This window comes from Leptonotus elevatus, chromosome 8 (genome assembly GCF_054856555.1).
Source record: "Leptonotus elevatus isolate MCC_2025b chromosome 8, RoL_Lele_1.0, whole genome shotgun sequence".
Classification (NCBI taxonomy): Eukaryota; Metazoa; Chordata; class Actinopteri; order Syngnathiformes; family Syngnathidae; genus Leptonotus; species Leptonotus elevatus.
In genome coordinates, this window is record NC_141246.1 from 11,242,682 (window position 1) to 11,266,565 (window position 23,884).

The 23,884-nt window shown below is 39.9% G+C and overlaps 1 protein-coding gene across 25 annotated transcripts in view; it reads right to left on the reverse strand.

Annotated features, from left to right (window-relative positions):
• Positions 1–23,884, reverse strand: part of LOC147169749 (receptor-type tyrosine-protein phosphatase delta-like) — a 192,452-nt gene that overhangs the window by 117,629 nt on the left and 50,939 nt on the right. For all 25 annotated transcript variants that reach the window (XM_086082825.1, XM_086082812.1, XM_086082827.1 and 22 more), the window contains exons 4-5: positions 16,543–16,618; positions 13,365–13,409 (exon numbers count right to left, since the gene is read on the reverse strand). The gene's annotated coding sequence lies outside the window, so the exon portion shown is untranslated. The remainder of the gene's footprint in view (positions 1–13,364; positions 13,410–16,542; positions 16,619–23,884) is intronic.

Genomic DNA, 23,884 nt, shown 5'->3' on the forward strand with positions numbered 1-23,884 from the left:
ATGCCCCCCAAAATCCCCCGTTACCTCATCATAGGTGCGTTTGGAAGTATTAAAAGTATTTAAAAAAAAAAATTCACATTTGGGGCTGATATCATTTCTATTGGCATGATATTCCATTTGTGTGCAGCATACCACCAAAATGCTACTTCACCGTGTTTGCTTGGAACTCTGGGCTCCACTAATTAACCCCAGAGCCCTACTGTGTTTATAAGCCGTTAGCAGTTCTTTAATGTCGGGTAAGGTCAAGTACACCCAGAGCTGGTCGCCAGCCAATCACAGATTTGACAATCAGACTTGGTCTTTTCAGACTGTGCTTTTTGCAAGTGGACTACATTGCGTAATCACGTCGACCCGCGTGATGATCTGTCCTCCCATTGGACAAAAATGACAAGAGGAAAACATGAAATTCCGACGTGCTGCATTACTGCTCTGCATATATGTGGCGTTATGAGATGCGAGATATTTGCGAGTGTCAAGAACAGCTCATTCGACGGAGGTTCCGTGACGCTGTTTCTAATTTTGGAACAGCGTCGTCGATTGCGTGCAGTAACCCGAAGGAGCCATTGCGCTCCGCTGCCCCGCCCCCACGACATGCTGACAGCAGCATGGCTAAACAGAATACGGAAGATTATGAATACATTTAGCATATTTAGCATAGCCTCCGACAGCACAATAGGATGACGGAACGTCCAATTAATAACAACGCATCACATTGTAGCCAGGATCGCACCTCTGGCTACAATGTGATACAGGATTCAGAATAAGGTAAGCCATTTTAAGGTAAAAAGAAAAACTTAGTTATTAAGCGGATGTTCCATCGTCCTCTTGTTATTACTGTCAGAGGCACAGCATGCATTTCGAAGGGTGGGAACCATGTGGAGGGGTTTGTAATTGCGGGGGATCATGGGATGTCTCACCCGTGAAAAGTGAGGGAATACTGTACGTCTATGGACAAGGACTAAAATAAATGCTACAAGGTAACGAAATGAATTGGCGATGTCAGTGTTTTCATCTTAAATTAAAGGTGGTATTAAAGAAACTGATGAAGATGAGCTCGCACGTTAGTGACATTTGAGAGGCGTTTCCCCCGGACGAGCAGGAGAGCTGGTAGGGTGGTCTTCCGCATCTTTGGCTTCTACTTTTCGAGAAAATCCTTGAATCCACCTTGAACTTTGCACGTCTTCCTGTCAAACGGCTACAATTGTGCTGCCCTCTACTGATCTGGAGTGTGATAAAAATTGAAGGGAATGACGCACATTGTAAAAAAACCAACAACAACATCTTAAGCGATTCTCTATTTGACCGTGTATTCTACTTTGTGGCTACGCAAAATCAAGTCCTGGAATTTGAATTAGCACAAACCGCAAAGCCACTTGAACAATGAACAAGAGGATTAACAAAATGTTTACAAAAGAAAGGCTTGCCTGGCAAATCTTGTCGTGTCACCTTGAAAGTTCAGCTTGTGACTTATGAGGAGGGTGCAGAGCCGAATGGCCATTAAAGCCATGACATTTGAATTAATGTCAGTATCATAGCTACAGCCGCAGCGCCTTCCATTTGCACAGTCACACGACTCACCTCAACCGTTGACGGTTAATGAGTAATAGCGCTGCCAAAAACCTGGACGCTCCACTCCCCATTAAAAAAAAAAAAAAACTTGAGCCGCACGTCTATGAATAATTGTTGGTACACTTTACACAAGTCTCGCGTTCAGTAATCGTCTGTATTTCCACAATTGACTTCATATCGCTTGTTCATTTTCTTAGACACGCTCTCCCTTGTACACGGAATGTCATAAAGTCACAATTGAAAACAGTAATGCATCGATGACAGAAGAAGCATTTGTAGTTAGGGGGCCCGCAGAGGACAAAAGATGTGGCAAAAGTTGTAAATTCTTGACAATTCAAATGTAATGCTAGGAAAAGTTGTATATTTACAAGAATAAAATCTAAATATGTGGAGAAAAAGTTGTTTTATGATGTGAATAAATTGTAACTTTAATGAGTAAATGCTAAAAGTCTGTGACCAGCCCAGCAGCTGCTTTCTCTCTCTCTCTCGAGACTTGCCACATCCATATGTTTGTCAGCAAATATAGATAAATATTACTTGAATGTTTATTCAAGTAATAATTGATGATTGAACAAACTCAACAAATGAGGTCATTTCCGTGTTGTCGCTTGACAAGATCCTCAATATTCCTCATTTCAGGATACAAATAGCTTTCTATTTTAACATGATACTTTAAAAAAAAAAATCTGAATTTTTTCAATATTTCAACTTAATTTGTATAGTTATACGACTTTATTCTCTCTTTTTTCTTTTCTCTCCCACTTTAAAGACACTTTTGTCGATACGGATCATATAAGCAGAAGAAATGAGACAACAACACAATGACAGATTCTTTAAAGATGCACTTTGCAGCACACAGTGTCTTGCTTATGTGACATCTCTATTGTGCAGATAAAAGCCACCCCTTTTGACTCCCGTTGTAAACATGTTCGAACTGCACTCACAACAGCGAGCCATCCACTTGCTTAGCAGCAGAGAAAAGGGGAATTGCGATCCTTTGAAAAGGCAAATTGATAAATTAATTCACTGAAGCAGACGCTAAAATCTGTTTTTCATCATATAAAAATGTTGTAATCTTCATTGTCTGAGTGATTTTTGAAATTTCTTTGCAAACACAACACAAAATGCGCTTGGCTGGGCTGGATGGCGGCGTCGCCGCCTCGGAATGTAAAGCAGCGCTGCAAAGCAACTGTCAGGGACGAGCTGTGATATGCACTTTAATCATGTACAAGAGATGGATCTAGAGTGTCAGAACTGCATGAGGCAGGAAGGTATGTTACTGCAGTGTGTGTGTTTGTGTATGTGTGTGTGTGTATTTGTGACAAAGGACTGAAAATGAGGGAATGACGGGGGTGGTGGGGGGGGGGGTGCACAAGAGAAAGCAGCCTAGCAAGCGCGAAGAAGCTTTTATTAAAAGCTAAGAGGGGACCGCAGAATGATGAACATCCAGCCTGCTCTTCTCACATGGAGAAAATTGCATTTAGGCATATTGAGCTGGTTGGGAAGATGAAGTATGCACGCTGATGTGCACATCTTCATAGTAGTACCTATTAGCAATTGAGAAAAAAAATCAGTAGCCTATATGCTGAGCACGCACACAAACAAAGGGTAGTCTGTGTACAGGCTTGGGGAGTAACGAAATACATGTAGCGGCGTTACGTAATCAGACTGAATTTTTTTTTTAAACTGTGTTCCATAACAGTTACAGGAAAAACATGTTATCAGATTACAGGTACATTTCTTAAAAATGGGTATTACTTCGAGGGATTACAATTTCTACGATGAGAGAGCGAAAGAGGGCGAGAGAGAGAGAGAGAGAGAGAGAGAGAGAGAGAGAGAGAGAGAGAGAGAGAGAGCGCATGCACGCCCGCGCGAGTGAGATCGTTGCCACATGTCGGAGAGGTGGGAACGAATGAACGTTACGAACGAACGAACTGAGTAGTCGTGTCCTCCACACGCGGGCAGTTTTAAAAAAGCTTCACGGGCGGGAGGAGGAAATGGCGACCGGTATTCACTGGAACTTACTCGGAGCGAAAGTTTGAGCTGAGAGTCCAGCGGCATGCTACGCTCTGTAGCTTCTTGCTAGCTAGCCCGCTAGCCTACAACCATAATGTGAGTTACACCTTCCAAACAAATCTTCCTCCCACCAATTCACTATTTAAACATCATACACAACATATCCACGGCTAAACTCGTGACTGGGATACAAATTTATTTTGCAGTTGATGTCACGCATCGTCATCCTCATTGTATCTATCTATCTATTTATTTATATTCTGTCTTCATGAGCATACTCAATATTGGAGTAATCCAAAAGTAATCCAGTTACATTATTTTAATATTACGGTACTTGGATTACGTTACTAACTAAATTTTTTAGCAGGTAACTTGTAACTGTAATGGATTACATTTTAAAAGTAACCCTCCCAACCCTGTCTGTGTATGTGTTGTATGGCAATGAAAATGCAGAGAGTCGGAAAGGGGGGAAAAAGTGAGTGAGGAAGAGGTGACAGAGACAGCCTATGTAAAGTGAGGAAAAATAAATGACAAAACTTGGCAAATGATAAAAGAAAAGAATACACAAAAAGCAAGCTTGAGTATGAAATGAGTCATCCTCCACATGGCTCGTGACGAGCTGGTGTCGCTTGATGTGTTTGCAAAAGAATTTATACAAAAGTAAAACTATATATAGAGCAGAAATGAACAGTATTCCAGTTATATCAACACCTGCAGTCATCCTATACATGGTGGAAACACTCAACAAACATGGCTGACATGCCATAGCTAGAAACATCATATTTTCCATAATACCGGAGTTTCAGGCACATTATTTTCACAACATTAGTTTCGTTTATGTAAGCCCCCCCAAAATATGTTCTCAGCTAATAACAGTGAGTTACAGAGGAAACTCAAGAGGAAAGTTGAAAGTCCTTGACGCAGTATAATTTGGAATTCAAATAATTTGGGGGTGGGGGGGGGGCACCTAAGTCACACAAAACCTCAGTATTTGAACAGTAATCATGAGAGACTTCGCATGAGACGTCAGTTCAGCAAGCAGCAAGGCTGAGTGAGCTCAACACGTGTTTTGCATTTTCTTTTCTATGGTACCAAAACAAAGAACCAGCCTCAACAAGGAGGGTTAAGAATACAGAACACAGTACAACTGAAGCGGAGGCGTTTTTGGACCCTCCCTCCAAAACAAACAAAAAGCCAGGATAAGCAAACATATCTTTTATGATAATTGATAAAAGCCAACGAGCTTACTAGGGAGATTCTCTGCATGTCGTTAGAGTGTCTACAAGGGTTTCTGGTTGTGTCATTGTTATGGACCAATAAGTCATCTCTCCAGACCATCTACTAGCCAACAACCTGCAAGAGCTAGCTGTGAGGATTCATAAGCGAGAATTAGCTACATTTCAGCTACTGACAATTCCAAGATGACGTCACAAGTCAATATGGCCGTCAATTCAATGAAAGACATCTCTCCGCCTATTGAAAAGCATTGGATTTTGGATATGTGAGGATTATTTTAATTTTAAAACTAGATGAGATGTTTGGCTACTATAACAATCTGTGTGGTTTGTATCATAGTCACAGGCATAAGCAATACAATCCGCCATTTGTTTTCACCGTATAAAAGAAGCATTTGCATTGGTGAAGTATCAGAAATGCCCGGATGTTCGGAATTGTCAATACTGTATTTATCATCTAATATCATCATTTAAAAAAACAAGATTTCAAATTTATTACAGTCAGTTAGTTTATTCAAGTTAGTCATGCTACCAATGTAGCAGCCGTGGTTAACTTTAGCTTAACAGTGCTAATGCTAGCTTAGTATTGCTAGTGTCATTTTGTTGAAGCTGAACAGCGTTTTGCCGTTCTCTGTGTTTATTTATCACTTCTATGCGCTTTTGTAATCGCATGTAATTATGAATGACCAGGTTAAAGAATTGGGCATCTTAATTGTATCATGTATGTCAGTAAAAGGCAAAGCATGGAATTAGTGAAGAGAGCCTGCATTCAAATCTTGCTAGCAGTTTTTACACCGTAGCCTCCGACTTTAAGTCACTCATTTCTTTATGAATGTTGATTCTTTCAATTCTTGTCTTGTTACTCACAACACTATTTTGATGAATTTCCTAGGGTAAAAATATTTTCCAAAACCAAAATAAATTGCACCAGCATGTGGAAAATGATTACTACTTTTAACCTTCAACTACTGTACCATGTTTTTCCTCTGAAATCCTGCAAAATTCCATCTCTGCATCTGGAGTTTTGTGAGAACCCTGCATCGCCTGACCCCCACCCCCCCGCCCCCCCAGAAAAACCCAAAAAAACATTGGGAGTTTGTAGCAATTGGAGACATCAGGTTCCCTGGCAAGATGACAGCCCATTAACCAGGGCTGCTGACTCTCTTCAAATGGGTGACGAGTGGCAAGCTGAGCAGCGACCATATTAGCGCGCGGCTGCATTTTGTCACGCTGCAAGACACAAACCTCCACTGGAATGCTCGTAGCGCAGTCGAGTCGCTTATTTGGACTTAAATGTTACCATGACGGGGATGTCAACAGAAGAGAGATGCACACTTTGGATTGTCAAATTCTTCAAAAGTGTGTATTTTGCTCGCGTGCAGACACATTCACACAGGTCCCCGCTAAGTGGCTGTCACTGTGATTGGTTCTCTTTACCAAACCAAAATAGCCAATTATGTGTTATTATACACCACAGCAGCTCTTGTGGCCTGTACGCCTCGTGTGTGTGTGTATCCGTATACGTGGGTGTTATCGTGGGCGTGATTGGCAAATTGCTGGCTATGTATTACAACCCGCTGAAAGAAGGGGAGGAGATATATCAATGAGTTGGTGGAGGCCAGGAAGAAACACGTAGAGCGAATTGAAAAAAAAAAAGAAAAAAAAAAAAAGCACATGAAAAGGCTGATTGTATTTGACAGTGGTAGAAAAGACGACCTCATGGGGAGCCGCAGACCTCCAGTGAGTTGCGTGCTGATGACAGATGTCTGGTGGCCCGAGACATGCGAGACGCAGCCAAGCCGAAGCAGAGCTCACCACAGACTGAGGAACTCAGTCAGCGAATGACTAGTGTTCCATCATGGATGAGCAGGATATGACTGAGTGCTATGTGGCTGGATTTTTAAACGCCATATCAAAGTGTCTCGAATGTGAGTGTGACGGTGGCCAAAAGCACACAAAGGATCTCATATAGTGCAAAATGTCAGCCTGATCCAAAGCGCCGCATTGTGAATAACAACACAAGTCCATGACAACAAACCACAGCGAGGCTGAAACCCGCATGTTAGCATTTCAGCAGAAATGGAATTAAAGCAAGTAGAACATATGCGAACAAATCCAGAAGAGTGTTGAATGGCAAAAATGTTATTTTGAGGTAACTTCATGTCCAATGTCCGTGTTTTGTTACTGTCCTTTTTACCACCCTCTGTAGGATTAGAATGGAATTTTTGATTATGCTATGTGTCATTGTTGTATTTATTTTGGGGGGAGTCCATTTTTTTTTATAGGAAAATACATTAGAATTTTGTGTTGAATATCTGCAAGGGAAGTAACGACAACGGCGATATACGCGAATTGCCACAATATTGTCGATTTGCCGTTGTCATGTTACAATATTAAATGCATCACATCTCTGTCTAAAAACACTACTTTTTGCTTGCTTCAGCCGAACACAGTGTTGCGAAATATTTGTGCCGCTGAGCCAATAGGAACACACGCTGAGTGCAGGTTACCGAGTAATTCACAATGGCAAACCTACTAGCATGGATTTAGCTTTTTTTTGCTGGTGTTATGTACAAAAACAAAATTTGGTGCTTTTTTTCTCAAGGTCATTTCAATATCTTTTTTTTTCTTTTTTTACAATATCGTGATTTTTTATACAATACTGTATCGAGATTATATATATTAAAATATTTTCAACAGATTTTTTTTTTTTCCTCATTGTAAATTTGATTAAGTCATCAAGACATCCAAATCCATCCTGTCTTACTGTACATTCTTAATACTTGTCCAGTCTTTATGTTTTTGAAGAATGACACTGATCTGTCTCGGCCTGATTTGCAGCTATGGGATGCTTCCGTAATCCCCAGCCTAATCCATCATGTGTGTGTGTGTATGTGTGTGTGTGTGTCTGTATTTAAGCTTTCAAAGGGCCTCTTTCCCACGACTTCCCCACTACATGTACGTAATTCCAGATACCCCTCAACACAATAGCCTGGACAGAGACTCTTCGCACAGTGTGGTCAATATTTCCATTAACTGTTCTGTCAGTAGAATAAATCCAGTACAAATTGAAAGGTTTTGAGAGACGAGAGATGATGAAAACAAACCAACAAAAGAGAAGTTGCTTTTATGTACCACTGCGGGAAAACATTTATTATTTATCTATCACCTTGGGAATGGGTGACAAAATAGAATTCGTCCAATGTCTTCTTCTTTATGGCCAAGTGCAGATTTATGTTGCCTAATGGGACAGCCCAAGTCAAACGTCGTTTTGTTCATTTTATTAGTGAAGTATTGTGCCTATTTTGGAAAGTAACGAGCACAGAAGCACCTGTAAAAACCTGGCAAGCAATTTTATTCCTCTGTGATGTGGAGCAGCGGAATAATACAGTAAACTGGACAGAAAGTGGACCCCCACAAAACCCCACCCACCCCTCCCTGTGATTGGCTGGCAACCACTTCAGGGTGTAACCCAGCTTCTTGGCCAGCTCACCCATGACCCTACTGAGGACAGTGTTATAGAAAATGGATGGACGGATGGAAAGTGGACACTGGGAAAAGATGTCGACGATAATGGGATGAAAAGTCAAGTTGGAGCCGAGTAAATGATGATATCATAGAGGACAGCGGTCCCCAAGACTTTATTGCACCACAGGCCGATTTCATGTGAAGACATATTTCGACGGACTGCCACTGAAACAAATAATTAACTACCCGAGCTTACAGCTGTTTGCTACAATCTACAAGTATACATTTTCAGTCAATCTAAAACATGTTTGCTACTACTAGTGCTACATTTTTCCCCAGGTTCAAACTGTTTGTTGTTCAAACCCTTTAACTCATTCACTCCCAGCCATTTTCATTGAAGCAACCCCCTTCTCTCCCAGCTGTTTTTTCTGATTTTGACTGATTTTACAAGGCCTACAAAATATTGTGTTCTATTGCTATAAAAACATGGAACCTGCCAAAAGAAAGATTGGAGTCTCTTCTTTCATTAGGAAAAAAAAGTATATTTGTATCTGTTTTGAAGCAATTAGCATTAGAATATATCTAAGTTTCATCAATATTCACATTCCTGGTGAAAACACTGACAAGAAGAGCTTGTTGCAACATGGCCCCGGCTGATCTCTTATACTCTGCTTTCACCTGCTGGCCGTTTTATTAAATAACTACCATTGTTTTAAGCCACCTCTTCATCTCTGAAGCGCCATCAAAGCCTTCTGGATGCTCTTGCATGAATAAAAAACATAAAAAAAAAAAAAGTGTAAATACATTTTGGGGAGTGAAGGACAAAGTATTAAAAAACGTGTTTACATGTTTTTGTGTTTGAATGAGTAGAAGTTGAGCCTCTCCCCAACCTCCACCCCCATTATGTTTTTTTTTTTCTCTTCTTATTCAGAGATACCGGGGGCGCCACCTGGCTTCCCGTTTCTGTCTCCCTCTGGTTGATCATTATTTTTGTTTTTTTTATGTTTCTTGGACAGGTTGTGACTGAAGACAAATTGTGTGTTTTAAATACTTGGCCACTAAAGATGATTCTGATTCTGAAAGACAAAAGTATTTGGACACCTGAGGAGCTGTGGGAATCTGAGTCCAGTCAATCCAGAAGACTATTTGTAAATTCAAAAATCCTGATGTTGGCTCACGGTGTCTGCTCTTGCGCAATCTAGAGGTGTGGAGGTGAGGTTGAGGTCGGGGCTATCAGGTTCTTTCCCACCAAACTCATCCAAGCATTTATGGATCGTTGATTGTGCACTGGGGCACAGACGTGCTAGAACTCATAAGAATTACGATGGAATCGTTTAGATTAGGGAGAACTAATAATTGATTCGGATAAAAATTTGAGTCATGTACTTGATGATTAATTGTGAGCGGGACCCTCATCCAACATAATCTCATTAGAATTGTGCTGCTCGCTAAAACCAACATTCACGTGTTTGTGTGTGTGGGCCCCAGCGAGCGGGGTCTGCGGCCATCCTAATTATGTGGTGTGACTCATGTGAGGGTAATTACAGCATGTGAGACAATGGGAACAAGGCTACGAGTGACCCAGAAATCCACGGGCTAATGACGCGATAAGACCCACACTCTTTCCTCTCCTCTCGCCCACATGCTCACCTCACAGGAAGGGAAACGGACAGAGCTCGGCAAAGAGAAAGTCAAAAAGACACCAGGGGGATAATATCTCCCTCAGACTTCATTAGGGAGAGTGGAGAGATTTGGGAGGAGCTGCCAAGAGACGGCCTGTCAGGCGCCGACCTCTTCCTCGTGCCCACTAATCTGCCTACGCTTTGTTCTCCGTCATATCTGGCCAAGGCTCCACAGTAGTGAGGTCCCATTCCGCACGGCCAGATTAAGCCCGACCGGCCAATGCTAAATTCTCTTTTGAAGAATCGTCGCGGTGTAATCCCTGTGCGAAGCCAAGTCTTGCAAGGTGCAAGACGGCGAGCACACACAGTAGGCTGCACACCGTGCAAATGCCGGAAATAAAGTGTGTAAGTGTGTGTGGTTGCTTGGCATATGCTGCAAAGACTCAAGGCTTCTTTAAAATGTCATCCGAAATGAAAGGTTCACGTCAGGCCGGTTTATTCCCCTTCCCCCCAAAAAAAAGCCATGGCAGCTTGTTGTTTTTTTTTTACCTCAGTGTTTAAGAAATTAAAGATTTAAACACATCTTCTAATTTTGACATCCGAATAAATAATTCACAAGTTCTCTATTGGATAATTCAGCATCAGCATGTGCAATAAAGCAAAACTCTCAAGTCTAAATTAAACATGAGTGAAAATATTACATCATGTTTGTCATTTCATGACGACAGCATTTTCTAGGAAAATTACTTAATTTCGTGTCATACGTCCACAATATTAGCAATGATATGTATTCTTCAGTTGATTAAAATATAAACATTTAATGCTTGTTGCAACTATGAACAAAAAATGTTTAATACAAATTAAGTTAGCAAAATATATATATATTTTTATTTAATCTATGAGCCCCATTTTCGCACCCAGCACAAGTCTAGCACAAAGCGCAGTCTAGTTGTGCACATGGGTCAAAGGGGCTTTTGCGCCATTGTGGGATGGAATGCAGCCAACTCCCAGCCAATCCAAGCGGCTCCCCTCATTCACTCTTTAAACTCAGAGCAGAGAGAGAGAGAGAGAGAGACGCAGGGTCTAGACATGGCATGTAGATGCAGGAGATCGGCACACGCAAAGTATATTTAAAAAGAGCTACAAGAAGGTCTCCACTTGTGAATGTTGCATGATGTTGTCAATTGTCATATTTATGAATGAAATATGATGATGTCCACCATACATGTCCGCAGGTCTCAGGATCAGTGTGCCTACGCTGGATCAAATCCCCCAAAATCACGTTACACCATCTGCACCACAACTCATGCTACATTCACACCAACAGCGGGGGAGGCGTTTTGGTCACCGAATTGCCAGTTGAATAGAATATGCCAGAACACCTATCGAGGCATAGCATGGTCAACCAAATTTACAAACATCCTAGACTAGATGGCACAATAATGAAGATGCACCCGAATTTATGGGCGCCTGTCGATGAAAATAAGGCTTTATTATTTTGAATTACTAACAAATGCATACAATTATTTAATAACAAAAAGATAGAAACAGTATAAATCTGTGAGAAATATCTGGTCAAGCTAACAGTGGTAGCTTCCAACAAATCCTGATTTGCAGTTAGCAGAATATTCCCGTGATGCGTGAAGAGCTTTATATTTAGTTGATGATCTGATAACTCTCCAGCAACACGTGCAAACCTCATGTGCACGATGAACATTAAAACATGAACACATTGTTGTGCCTTGACAACAACTTTTTTGCGGCCACCCAAATCGTCACATAAATCACCAACACTGGCCATGAAAATGCCATATTCTGTGACAGAAATACAAAATGTCATAGCAATAGAGTGTTCCAGCATCTCTTCCTTCAGCACATGCATTATTAAAAATAGGGAGCAATATATTTTTTTTAATGCCCAGAGATAACTTCAGCACTATTCAAATTATTTCAACATTAACAGCAAGTGTGCGAGTAATGTGACATGAGCGCATAGCAATGAGCTCCAGAGAAGCACAGCAACAAGAGAAAAGTGGTGTTACTGTAACTTACTGCCTTGCATAGAATGTTGCCGGAACATAATCTTGATGTTCCAGGCTGAATTAATTTAAATCCTTGTCTAATGATATTAAAAAGGATCATTTTCAATGCAGCTTCAAGTTAAACGGCAGATGATTCAGTGCTCTGTCTTCTTCTTGTGGAAGTCTGAGAATGTTTCACCGCAGCTGCTGTGTTACATAACGTTTTTTTGGAGCACTTGGAAACTGAAAATTCTTCCTTTAACCATCATGACATGAACTCAAAGGTGATGGAGTGGTTTCGCTAAGGTCACACAGGTTTGCTATGTTACAATGCCATAAAGAGCCACAAGGGGGCAGAGGACACATGTCAACTTCTTTAAAAGAAATTGTTTTTTTTATTTAGCTGCCATTCTGAAACGAATGAAATTTGATGTGTTTATTCAGAGATTTTGTTATTATATGATGTGGCTGGACCACAATAACAGTATTGCGCAAACCACCACCAAAGCCAAAAAAAAAAGGGCAACGTTAACAAATGCCTTCCTTCTGGAGGTATGCTAGCCACAAGATTGCGTTGGTAGTTTTATGTGTAGTCCTCCAAACTAATAACAATCAACCACAACTTGTTCTCAGTGGAGCACAGAGCTGCTAAACTGAAACAGTTATTAAAAGTAAAAAAAAAAAAAAAAAGAGGAAGAAAACAATCTTGGAGCACTGTATCTCCATTCTGATAACAGTCTGCTGGCGGTGTTTTTATGGGGTTTCTTTTTGCGATCTTTATTGCTCTTCAAGAAAAAAACTGTTATCATCAAACAGTGGCAATGTACTACTTCCCCATATCAAGACGCAATACGTTGACAATAACTGCAATGACTACCGCTGCCAAAAATATAACCTCACTTGACATTAAATTTCTCATCTCCACTATATTACGTGTCGTAACATCTCTGCTGAGGGTGGGAGTGGAAGTGATACCAAATACAACCCACTCACGATGTCACTTGTTGGTCTGTGAGGCGGACGCGCAGGTTCGTCACAATGTACGCTGCGTCGCTCCTTTGCAGACAAAACATATGTGTGTGCGTGTGTGTGTGTGTACTGTATGTATGTGAAATTCCTTGTCCAGAGACGACACCTAGACATACTGTACGCACACGCGCAGACACGCACACAAGCTGGAGGCACTTCATTTCCAATTCCACCCCCTCTCCTCACCCCGTGCACCCCTCATATCCCACTCGGGCCTCCTCCCAGCACTAATATGCACTGTTACTATAGCAACCTCACACACTGATCCTGGCAGACATTTACAGCATAAGTAATAAAATCAACAGCAAGAGGCACCCCCCCCCCCCCCCAACACCTAAACTCTCTACCTGGCAGCACGCGGTCACGCACACACACACACACTCATTCACGATACGTTACATTACCTTTAGTCATGGTTCATCATTGAGCAGGATGTTTTGAAGTGGGAGCTGAAATACAGTACAGGGGAAGAGTATAAACTTTCGGCAAACTTGATCAATCAACGGACGCTTTGACTGCTGAACCAATAGCTTCTCTTCTCGCCCAGGAAGAGTCATTTGCTTGATAAGCTTGTCTGTTTGATGAAGATAAATGAAGTGAGGCTTGCAAATGCCCTGGATGCCAAATTGGGCCAATCAATTCCTCGGCAGTTGGCTTTCACAAACTTTTGCAGCTCAAGACCCAAATTACAAATGCAGTTCTTCCCCCTAATGTGACCGAAACGTATTGTACCAACTACAACAACAAGCCCTTTAATTATTTTTTTTGATCCACTTAAAACTCTTTTTTTTAAAGTAATAAATAGGCTGTGAATGTTAAAGAGCACTTTATACAGGGAAAGTAGTTTGTATTATTTTTAATTATACACAATTTAACAGAAAAAACTCTGGTGTGGCAGAAAATGCAAAAATTCTGTATGAACCTGACAAACACTTCTTGCATGAATGAAAATAAAATGTTAAAAATATTCTAAATACACTCAGCAGTGTTTGTTGCTGCATACAAAGTGCTGTACATGGAGTGAAAATCTGTCACACAATAAAGACAGGTCAAACAAAATAACACAAAAAATGAATTCATAAATATCATAAGTAGGTAAGTAAATAAAATAATAAATAATAAATTAATAACATAAAATAAATTAATCAATTTAATTAGATAAGCAAATAAATAAAAAATAAATATCAATAAATGAATAACATAAAATAAAGTAGACATCATAAGACACTGAAACCATGTCTCATGCTGAATCAAAAGCCAAAGAATAATATTGTGTTTTAAGACGCCTTTTAAATATGTAAAAGCTTAAGTAAGGATGTGGAAATATTTCATGTGCCAGCTTGATGAGTAAATAAATAAATAATGAAATACATTACAGTGAACCATTAAACACTGATAATTTGGGCTGCATGTTTGGGAAAGGCTGCAAATCTCAAACATACCCATTGGGTATGCTGTTGCACTGCCACCTATAGACAATAATGAATACTACACCAACTGTGATCAACCTGACGTTTTTTTAATTTTTTTATGAATCTATATTGTGATTCCAAAGATATCCTGTAAATAAAATCTGACTTCCTCCCGTCTGTCTTTTTGGAAGGCCTTTTTCAAAAAATGTCATGAAAATTGTGTTTTTGCAAGTTTTCTGGCTCAGATTCAGACGAAGGAATTATAAAATGGCACTGTAGAGTTGTGCGCACTCAGTCTCTCCTGCATCTTTTAACAGGGCAGAAAGGCGTGAGCACATGCTTTATATTTAGAATGGTGACGCCATGCAAACGTCGACATGAGAGAAAAAGCTCAGCGATGCGTTAGAGTTAATAATGTATAAGAGGCGGCCTTTTAAAAAGAGACGAGGATCGCCGCTCTGTCTTGTCTGCTTCTTTTGCAAGTCTGTCCACTCTGTAGAGGATGTTGGTTAAATTTTCATATGTTTGGCCCTCAGGAGTCACGTTGACATGTACACACATACCATCATTCAGTATTTGAGCATGCTACTCGAGTCACTACTTTTCAAGATGCATTTTGGGATACATTGAGGACACCATTTACAAAATGGCGGACTCACAGTATAGGGCACTGTAGAGCAGGAGTCCCCAACCTTTTTGAAACTGAGAGCTACTAATTGTGTCACAAGAATGGCTACCAGTTTAATATATATTTTTGAAACAAAACATTTGCTCTTTCAATTGTATGTTATTAAAGTTATCTAAGTGATCATGGTAATGATGCCTCACAATAATAACACTGGCCAACACATTTTTTTCTTGTTACTTTTTTTGTTTTGTTTTTAATCACAGAAGTAGGACGGCGTATTAAGGGCCACGTATGTATATTTTTTTAGAGGGCAATATTCAGAGAGACTTTATAAAGTGGCAAATTTGTGAGAAAAAACTCTTAAATTTGCCACTTTATAAAGCGGCACATTTGTGAGTTTTTTTCTCTGAATATTGCCCCTGCCCTCTTAAAAAGTATACATTTATACGTGGCCCTAATACGCCGTCGTACAGAAGCAATTAAACTTTTCAAATTTTTTGGGTGCTGATTCCAAATCTAACCTATTTTTTTCTCTAGAACAACAGGGTTAAATTAATACCATTAACAATAATATAATATGTAATATGGCAAGCTATTTAGCAATATTTATGAATTAAGGGTTAGGTTCTGCAACAGGTGGATTTTTTTCTGAAACAATTACAACATATAGTACTGCGCAAACTTTCATTGGTCAAACTAAAGTAACTTAAAAATTAAAAATAAAAAAAACCGATGCGGTAGAAAAAAGTAACGACATTCTTTAAATCAGTCTAAGAAAAATGTTAAGGGATGCATAAAGCCATCTCTAATTAGAATTTGATCAACAATGATTTAACCCCCAAAAAATCTAATTTTTTTGGGCTGCATTGTACTTTTATTTCAATGTATGTTCAAAATACGTAAAATTATTATATATTTTTTTAAACAATCAGATGAATCTCTGCATGTGTTTGCATTTCCAAATGACCACTTCTACAACAATCCTAGGAAATCACAATGTCCCATCACATATTAGCTATTTTCAGAACAGGCCTGGTGCCTGCAGGCTCCATTGTTGGTGACCCCGATCTAGCTGATAGGGAGGGAAAGATTCCCTACACAGCTAAATAAATTAGTTATCAGCCACAATGTAATTAGCACATAAGCTAAAAGTAAGCCTATCTTCTATTTCTTCTTCTACTACTAGTTTTTCCAGCTTTGTATTTTTTGGAAGTCTTCCCTGTGGCACCATGCTGCCCTCTCACAGGTCAGGCTTGGAACTATGACAGACATCGGCGCACCCTCGCCATTGTCAGATGTTTTATATGTGGCGTGCTGTGTTATGGAGACAATAAATACGTGGGGCCTCTCAAGAGATGTTAAAAATCAGTATGTGTGTACCCCATTTTACTTTCCCATGGCCCAAATCCTCTCTTTGCTTATGCACTGCAAAATCAGAAACAAAAAAAACCTCAAGCAACCTACATCCAACTGCAATCCAGCAATCGAGGCTTCATGTGAAAACGTTTGCATTTGGAGGTCACGGAAGCAGTGAGCTCTTACCCGCCTCAGTGAACAGGTCCCCGGTGCTGCTTCATCTTTGAGGATTGAAAGAGTCAGAAATCTCCCCAGAATTCTCCTGCAACACAGAGGGAGAGTGGGAAGGGGTGGGAAAGGGATGAGGAGATTAGAAACGAGAGCCTTCGCCTTTCAAAATTCAACACTCTTAAAATCAACTCGGGCTTTGGGCTGAGTTCCCTCTGGTGATCACATGGGTGGGTGGGTGTGCGTGCGCGTGCGTGCGAGTAGGCTACCCGCACGCGCATTTGTTTGTGTTTGCGAGGGGTGTTTATGCCACGCCGTTTGGACGGCAGTAGCCGGCGTGCATCCTGAGTTAAACTGCTACAGCCGAGTTCTAAAAGCACATGGGTCAAACGGGCAGCCCTGGTTCAGCTCTCGCACTGGGGGGGTCTTTTAAGGCTTTTAAAAGGATGGCCTCTTCTTGCCAGCCTGCGCATATGTGCGCGCGCGTGGGCAGCAAAGTCAGTGTGGGAAAAGCATGCTGCACCTCCGTATGATAAGCACACATTCTGACGGATCAAAGGGTTGCATTAGGACACACATGTGAATACTGACACGGGAGTGCGTGCGACGTCAGCAGCGAGGCGCCGTGTGCATTTGCACATTCAAAATGTGGACTCTCTGGTGGTTTGCAATTAAAATCGCCCCGCTGGCGTCATCTGTGCAGGGTGTTAAAACATTCAAAAATGGAGCTGTCCTGACTAGGAACTTTTTGTGTGGTCTTATACATCCATCAAATCCATTCATAGTCTATACTGCTTGTCCTCATTAGGGACACGGTGAGCGAGAGCTTATTTCAGCTGACTTTGGGCGAGAGGCGGGCTACACCCTGGAGGGCACGTATAGATCAACCATTTGCACAGAAATTCCAAGATGTCAGCTTTTTGTTTTGTAAAGGGCCTGAGAGAAAACTGGAGCACCAGAAGAAAATCCACGCAAGAGAGGTAGAACATAGAAAGTCCACACAGGACAGCCAGAGAAGAGATTTGAACCCAGAACCCCACAACTGTGAGGCAGATGTGCTAACATAAAATCGTAAAATCAATTGACATGTACCTCCAAACAACTTCATCCAATTTGAGTGAGCACAATCATGTTTCATTTGCAACTCCAGCAAGGTGTCATAACCCATATCCACCACTAGGCTATGCTGTTACACCATTTCTCCATTTCTGCTTGTGACCGATTTACTAAATAAGGGCAGAAGATGATGGCAGCATATATTACTGGCTGATGTAAAGATCAAGAGGGACTACTGTGCAAATTAGAACTAAGACACTTGCCATCAGTGTGTAGCATTTCTGACTTTATTTTGGGGTCACAATTTCAAATGATGAAGTTAGATGTGACATTTGAGTGACAAGTGCACGGAATGAGGAAATTCAAGCACTTGTACTATCAAAGTGTTGAATTTGAAGTTTTAATGATGTTCAGTTGTGATTAATGTCAGAAAAGAGTTTATTGAACACTACAGTTGAACCTCAAAAGTCAAATGTTGACAAAAATGTTACAGCCAGCCAAACATTTGATGGAAAATATGAAGAAGACCCTCTCCAAGTGTAGTTTTCTTATGTAATGGTCTTTTGTGTGTGTGTCCCGTGATGTCATTACAAAGGTTTACCAGTGTCAGTGATGGCAAATAACTGTGTGATGATAACCACTGAATCAGAAGTGGAACTTTTATCTACATCTGGCTTCTCAGTACAATATTTATCCATTTTCTACACTGCTTATCTTCATTAGGGTTATGGGTGAGCTGAGGCCGATGCCAGCTGACAGTTAGACAGAAGATTCCTCAGTTAAACTAACGTGCATGTTTTTGGAAAGTGGAAAGAGTACCCGGAGAGCATTGAAATTCCACACAAGAAGGCCGGAGCCCGGATCGAACCCCCAACCTCAAAAGTGTGAGGGAGACATGCTAATATGAGCAATACAGTTAACTAAATATAATATACCATATTGTTACCTTCCTAAAATAATGCAGATTCAGAAAGCACTAAAATGTAACCAAATATTGATTATATTATATGATGATTTCATTTCAGGGGTAGAATTGAATGAGCTGTTTAGCTATGTAGCAGATTTTAGCAGAGGTGGCCAGCATCGTCAATCAATCAATCAATCAATCAATCAATCAATCAATCAATCAATCAATCAATCAATCAATCAATCAATCAATCAATCAATCAATCAATCAATCAATCAAGCAAATCTTTATTTCAATAGCACCTTTCATACTTTTTTTTCCTTTTCTTTTTTCTGGAGAGCTCAGTATTGTTCATTCGGTAATTTTACCGATATGACATGTCATCGTCATTGCTCTTTTTTTATTTTTAATTTTTTTATTTTTTTCCCACCTGTTTTCTGAAGCTGAGCAGGTGGGAAAAGATGATTGGCTAAGGTGATTGGTTGTCACCTGAGAACTGAGCAACTGTGATGTCATTTCCACTTGGCAGCAAGTGGTAAAATGGCCGCCTTGTGCTATTGATAATAACTGCTGGATTTTACTGCTTAACTCATATTCCACTAATGCAAAATTAGCCAGAATGTCGTATTTAGACTAGTGGGGCTGCATAAAACATATTATCAAAAATGTTTTGAGGGGTTGACTACCCCTTTAATATATAACAAACAAACAAATAAATAAATAATGCAATACAAAATCCGATACAACTTTTTATATGATTAAAATATGACATATGATATAATAAGTTTATTTTACCAATTTATCATTTAATAACAATACATATGGCTCTTTTGCAGTCTGGCAACAGACAGACATATGCAAATTAATTCCCAAAAATACCAAAATCATATATATATATATATATATATATATATAATTTTGTATTTTTATTTTTAATGATGGAGACATTTTGAGCCTGTAACTTTATTATACATTAATTCATAGATATATTTCCCTCCCAGTTAGATCAACCTCAATTTCAACCAGCTCTACATAAAATATGTAAAAATGTTTACAGTTTTTGTTTTCTTAGCTTTCACTAGTTCCCAGGTGGAAAACCACCTTGTTAATCAGACCAATGCTGGGCCAACAGAAGTAATCAGCAGACATCAGCAGCCTTGTTTGGAAGAGGAGAAAGTAGAACATTTGGGAGCTTGTGTCGAAGCGGGCCTTTATAGTTTACACAACCTGTGCAAAAAGTTGTGTTTTTGTAGTTTCCACTTTCTCTCACGGTGGAAGCCTAAAAAAACTGTTTCAAGTAATAATATGTAGTCATTTAAGCCCTTTCTCATCCGGCCCAATCCCCATCAAAAGAACCTGTGACTCCCCTTTGAATCGTGGGATTTACCTGTGATATGAAGTGAAGTACTTTAAAGTATGCTGTGAACTGACCTGAAAATACTGCTTCAAAATAATTTGGCACTAAAACCAAAAACAGCATCTTGCTCATTGCTATGGTAACTTTATATTGCCTACTTCATTGTCTTTAAAATAACGTACCGGCGGATCAGTTTTAATGGAAGAATATGTGCTTGATTTCCTTTTCCAAATTGTGTGTGCAAAATAATTGTTTATTACGACTGCTCTAAGGTTGTTGTTGTTTTAAGCTTTGATTCCCCATCGGGAATCCCCCGCGGGAAACCCCTTATGAAAACATTCACTGAAATGACAAGTAAAAACCTACAAAAGTTAATTCTATGTATTTATGCAAAGCAGTGTCCCAGAAAAACTGTTTTGCTATGTAACCCCAAGCAGGTCAAATCAGCAGATCTTCAGTCACTCAGCATGTGTGAAACATTCTTCTTAGGGTTCTGTCAACTGGCCTCAACATCAAGGAAAGTGGGCAAGCAGGGCAGCAGATGTGCTGTCTTTTCAAGCAAGGCTTAGTAAGTTTGGATTTTTTTTTCACACACTTAACAGGGAAGGGACTGTTCCTTTATAGACAGGTTGTGTTTGTATTATGGGCTAACTAACAGATTTCACCAGTTTGGGGAATTAAAGTATTTACAAAAGACAAATGGTCATACACTGAACTTTAGCGGTGCAATTAGCAACAGGTGTAAAATCACATCAGCTTCTATATTTTTTTGCCAGCACAGTCCCTTAGTTTAATGTTAACCTTCGGCAGCAATTTAGGCAACCTGGTCTGAATTACTTGTGGCCTCTCATGGTCATTTCCAAGTCGTGAAATGAATTTAGCCTCAATGGCTAAATAATTTAAGGTCACTGACGGTGCAGTGATTCCCTCTCCTGACTTGGGTTTGGTTTTCACTCAGTGTGTGAAGTGGTTATCTTTCTATATGTGCCCTGTGATTGAGTGGCGAGGTAGTCCAGGGTGTAGTTTGCTTTTCACCCGATGTCAGCTGGGACAGGCTTCAGCTTCCCGTGACGCTGGAGTATAACAACATGGACGGATGGATGACTTCATAATGTAGCATCGAGAACCCCCGGGGGTATATTTGAGTTGTCAGTAGTCCGAGAGTTATGATGGTGTGGTATTTCAGTATCACTGCTAGCTGCTCATGCTAGCTACAGGCTGACTCGGGACTGGGAGCACATTGTTGGCGGTGAGATTAAGAATTATTTTTAAATATCAACAACAACAGAGACAATCTTATGTTGACTTAGAGTTGACCATTCAGAAAGCAGAGCTGTGATGAAGTGAGATTTCATCTGGTAATAAATTGTTTTGAAATCGCAACAAATTGGATGTACATTACATCCATGTACAGATGAAAAACACTTTTAGACCACATTAGTCGAAGACTGCTGATCTTGAGGTGAAAAACGGTTGCCATGTCCTTTACGTTGATTATCATTCTGTCTTCTTTAAGGCCAAAATGTTTACTTATTAAAAGTCTAGAGACAATATGAATGTATTTTATTGTAGTGTCACACACACAAGGACGTTTGTAGACCTTGAGCCCGAAATCAGAATGCCTATACTTGTACCGTAAGCAAATTCAAACAGTTTCTACTTGTTAGCATTTCTGCTGTTTAGCTAATGTTAGCTAATGTGCAGTAAACGTCCATAAGTGCACATGTGCCAACGCATTTAATCTTTGGATCTTACTAAAGATTAAAATATAACACAATGAACAAAAAGAATGGCAATCCATTCACTTGTTTCAACATTAGGTTTCATACACCTTGTCCACATTTAGCATTGGTAAGATATAGTAAGCGACATCACAAATTGTGCCTGCAAAAAGTGCAACATGAAGTCCAAAGATTTTTTTTGTGTGAAAGCATGTCATGTCTTTACGTAATAATTGCGTATAAATTCCAATGAAATGAAAAGGATTGAGCAGATGTGCTCAGGGTGGCCCCCCGAGTCATAGATATGGTGACAATTGAGAATTATCATTTGGTATGGCAATAAATTACTCAGTGGTGTCCTATTTTTTAAGACATATTCGACATTACTGAGCTGGAGGCCAAAGAAATGAAAGAGTGAGTTAGTGGGAGACATTAAAGAAAGTGTCTACAATCCAGACGCCATGCAAGAATAATGAACAAGTGTAATGGAATGACACCCAGGAAGGCAGATAAAGGGTGCAAATGAGGAGGTGCAAATTAAGTATAAGAGGGGAAAGTGACAGAGCTTTGCTTGTTACAGTTGCTATATTGTATTGCAGAATTACAGAACAGTAAATGTACTTTTTTTTACCTGTTCTCTCACCGTTCCGCAATTCTGACACACTAACTTGCAAAGAAACACCTGACATTTCTTGCACCTTGGCAGGTGAGAATCCATTTCAGTGAATTAATAGAAAAGATGTGGCAAATATGTCACCCAGGTGTTATTGAGTGACATCGGCACCATCTGGCACCTTCTTCTGTCTTACTCTTTGTTTTTTTGCGCGTGTGTGTGTGTGTTTATTTTTAATTTTTAGATGAGGTTAGAAATTTGAGTCTGAAATTGCAGTCCCAGCAGTGCAGGAATGCTAAGCAGAATTAGAAGAAGCCCCAGAATGACTGCAAAGGGTTTCCTAATGAAGCCTCACAGTCCCTGCACCAAAGTGACCCATTTTCTATCTATCGCTTCTCTCTCTTTTTCCTCTCTCATCATTGATGCAGCTGCCCTAAATTCGTCACCGGTTGAGAATATACGTACATTTAATTAAAACAGGCAAAAATGACCGGTCAAGATGCTTATATTTAATTTCTCCAAACCATTAGCCCTTAGGATTACTTGGACTCGAGCGGGTGAGGAGTCTGACGGGGGTCAGTCTGCATCGGTGGCGGGAAATGTCACCGTGGAAATGACAACAGCACAAATGAACTTTCATTTCAAAGGCCGAAAAATTAGATTGAGTTGATGACATAACCGTCAATGTCCTTCTACTTTTTACCTCAAATCATTTCATGGTACCAATACGGATGGAATAATTAAATTTCCCTTTTCTCATTTAATCAACTGCAGAGAGTATCTGGGGTTTATGGAAGTATGGCTTTTATTTGAGGAGAGACAAGTTGTATTCATTGAGTGGAGCTTGACATGATTATGTTTATTTTTATTTTTTTTAATGAAAATGCAATATATGTCTCATGCACTGTTGAACATGTTTTTTTCATAGAGCACAGTGTAGTATATTTACTCAATTGCAGATAGTGCAGGAAGCTATGTGGGACACCTGCAGGAGGTCGTCACCACAACAACAATGCGTTAAATCTGTTTTGGTTGCATACTATAGCAGGACTGAGTGATAACAGAACAAGTAAAAGCAGGTCTAAGTTGTGGTGCATCTTCATTAAATTGAAAATGTTTCTGAACAAGAAAAGTTGCTGCTACGCATAATGTATACTTAAGGAATACAACACTGTTGATTATATAAAAAACTTAACTAATTGTTCATTTGTTATATTGTCATATTTTTATTGTTTTGATTGCTTTTGGCCGATGGCATAACCTGCCAAAACGTTGCTCCTCAAATGGGGCTGCTCGATTATGAAGAAAGTATTAATCACAATTTGGTAATATTTGACATCACGATTAGGACAATCATTTGTTTTTTGGTGCAAATGTTTAAAGCAACACTAAAGAACTTACGTTTACATTGATTATGGACAAAAGCGTTATTGTTATGCCTGAAGGAAGACCAAATTTCCCATAAGGACAAGCACATTGCGTTGTTTGTTAGCTCACGCCAGCGAGTGAAAGCCGGGCCAATGTTGATCCTTGACTATTCTTTTCTATTCTATTCTTCTTAAATTTTTCTTTTTTGATCCTCAGACAAAACTTTTCAGTTGTTTTGCAGCCTCTGCCAGGAAAGCAGTAATCGCCCGTCGACATTCAAATTGACTTCTGTCTTGGTAACAAATGGGGAAAGGGATGTATGGCATAAAGCATTCAGC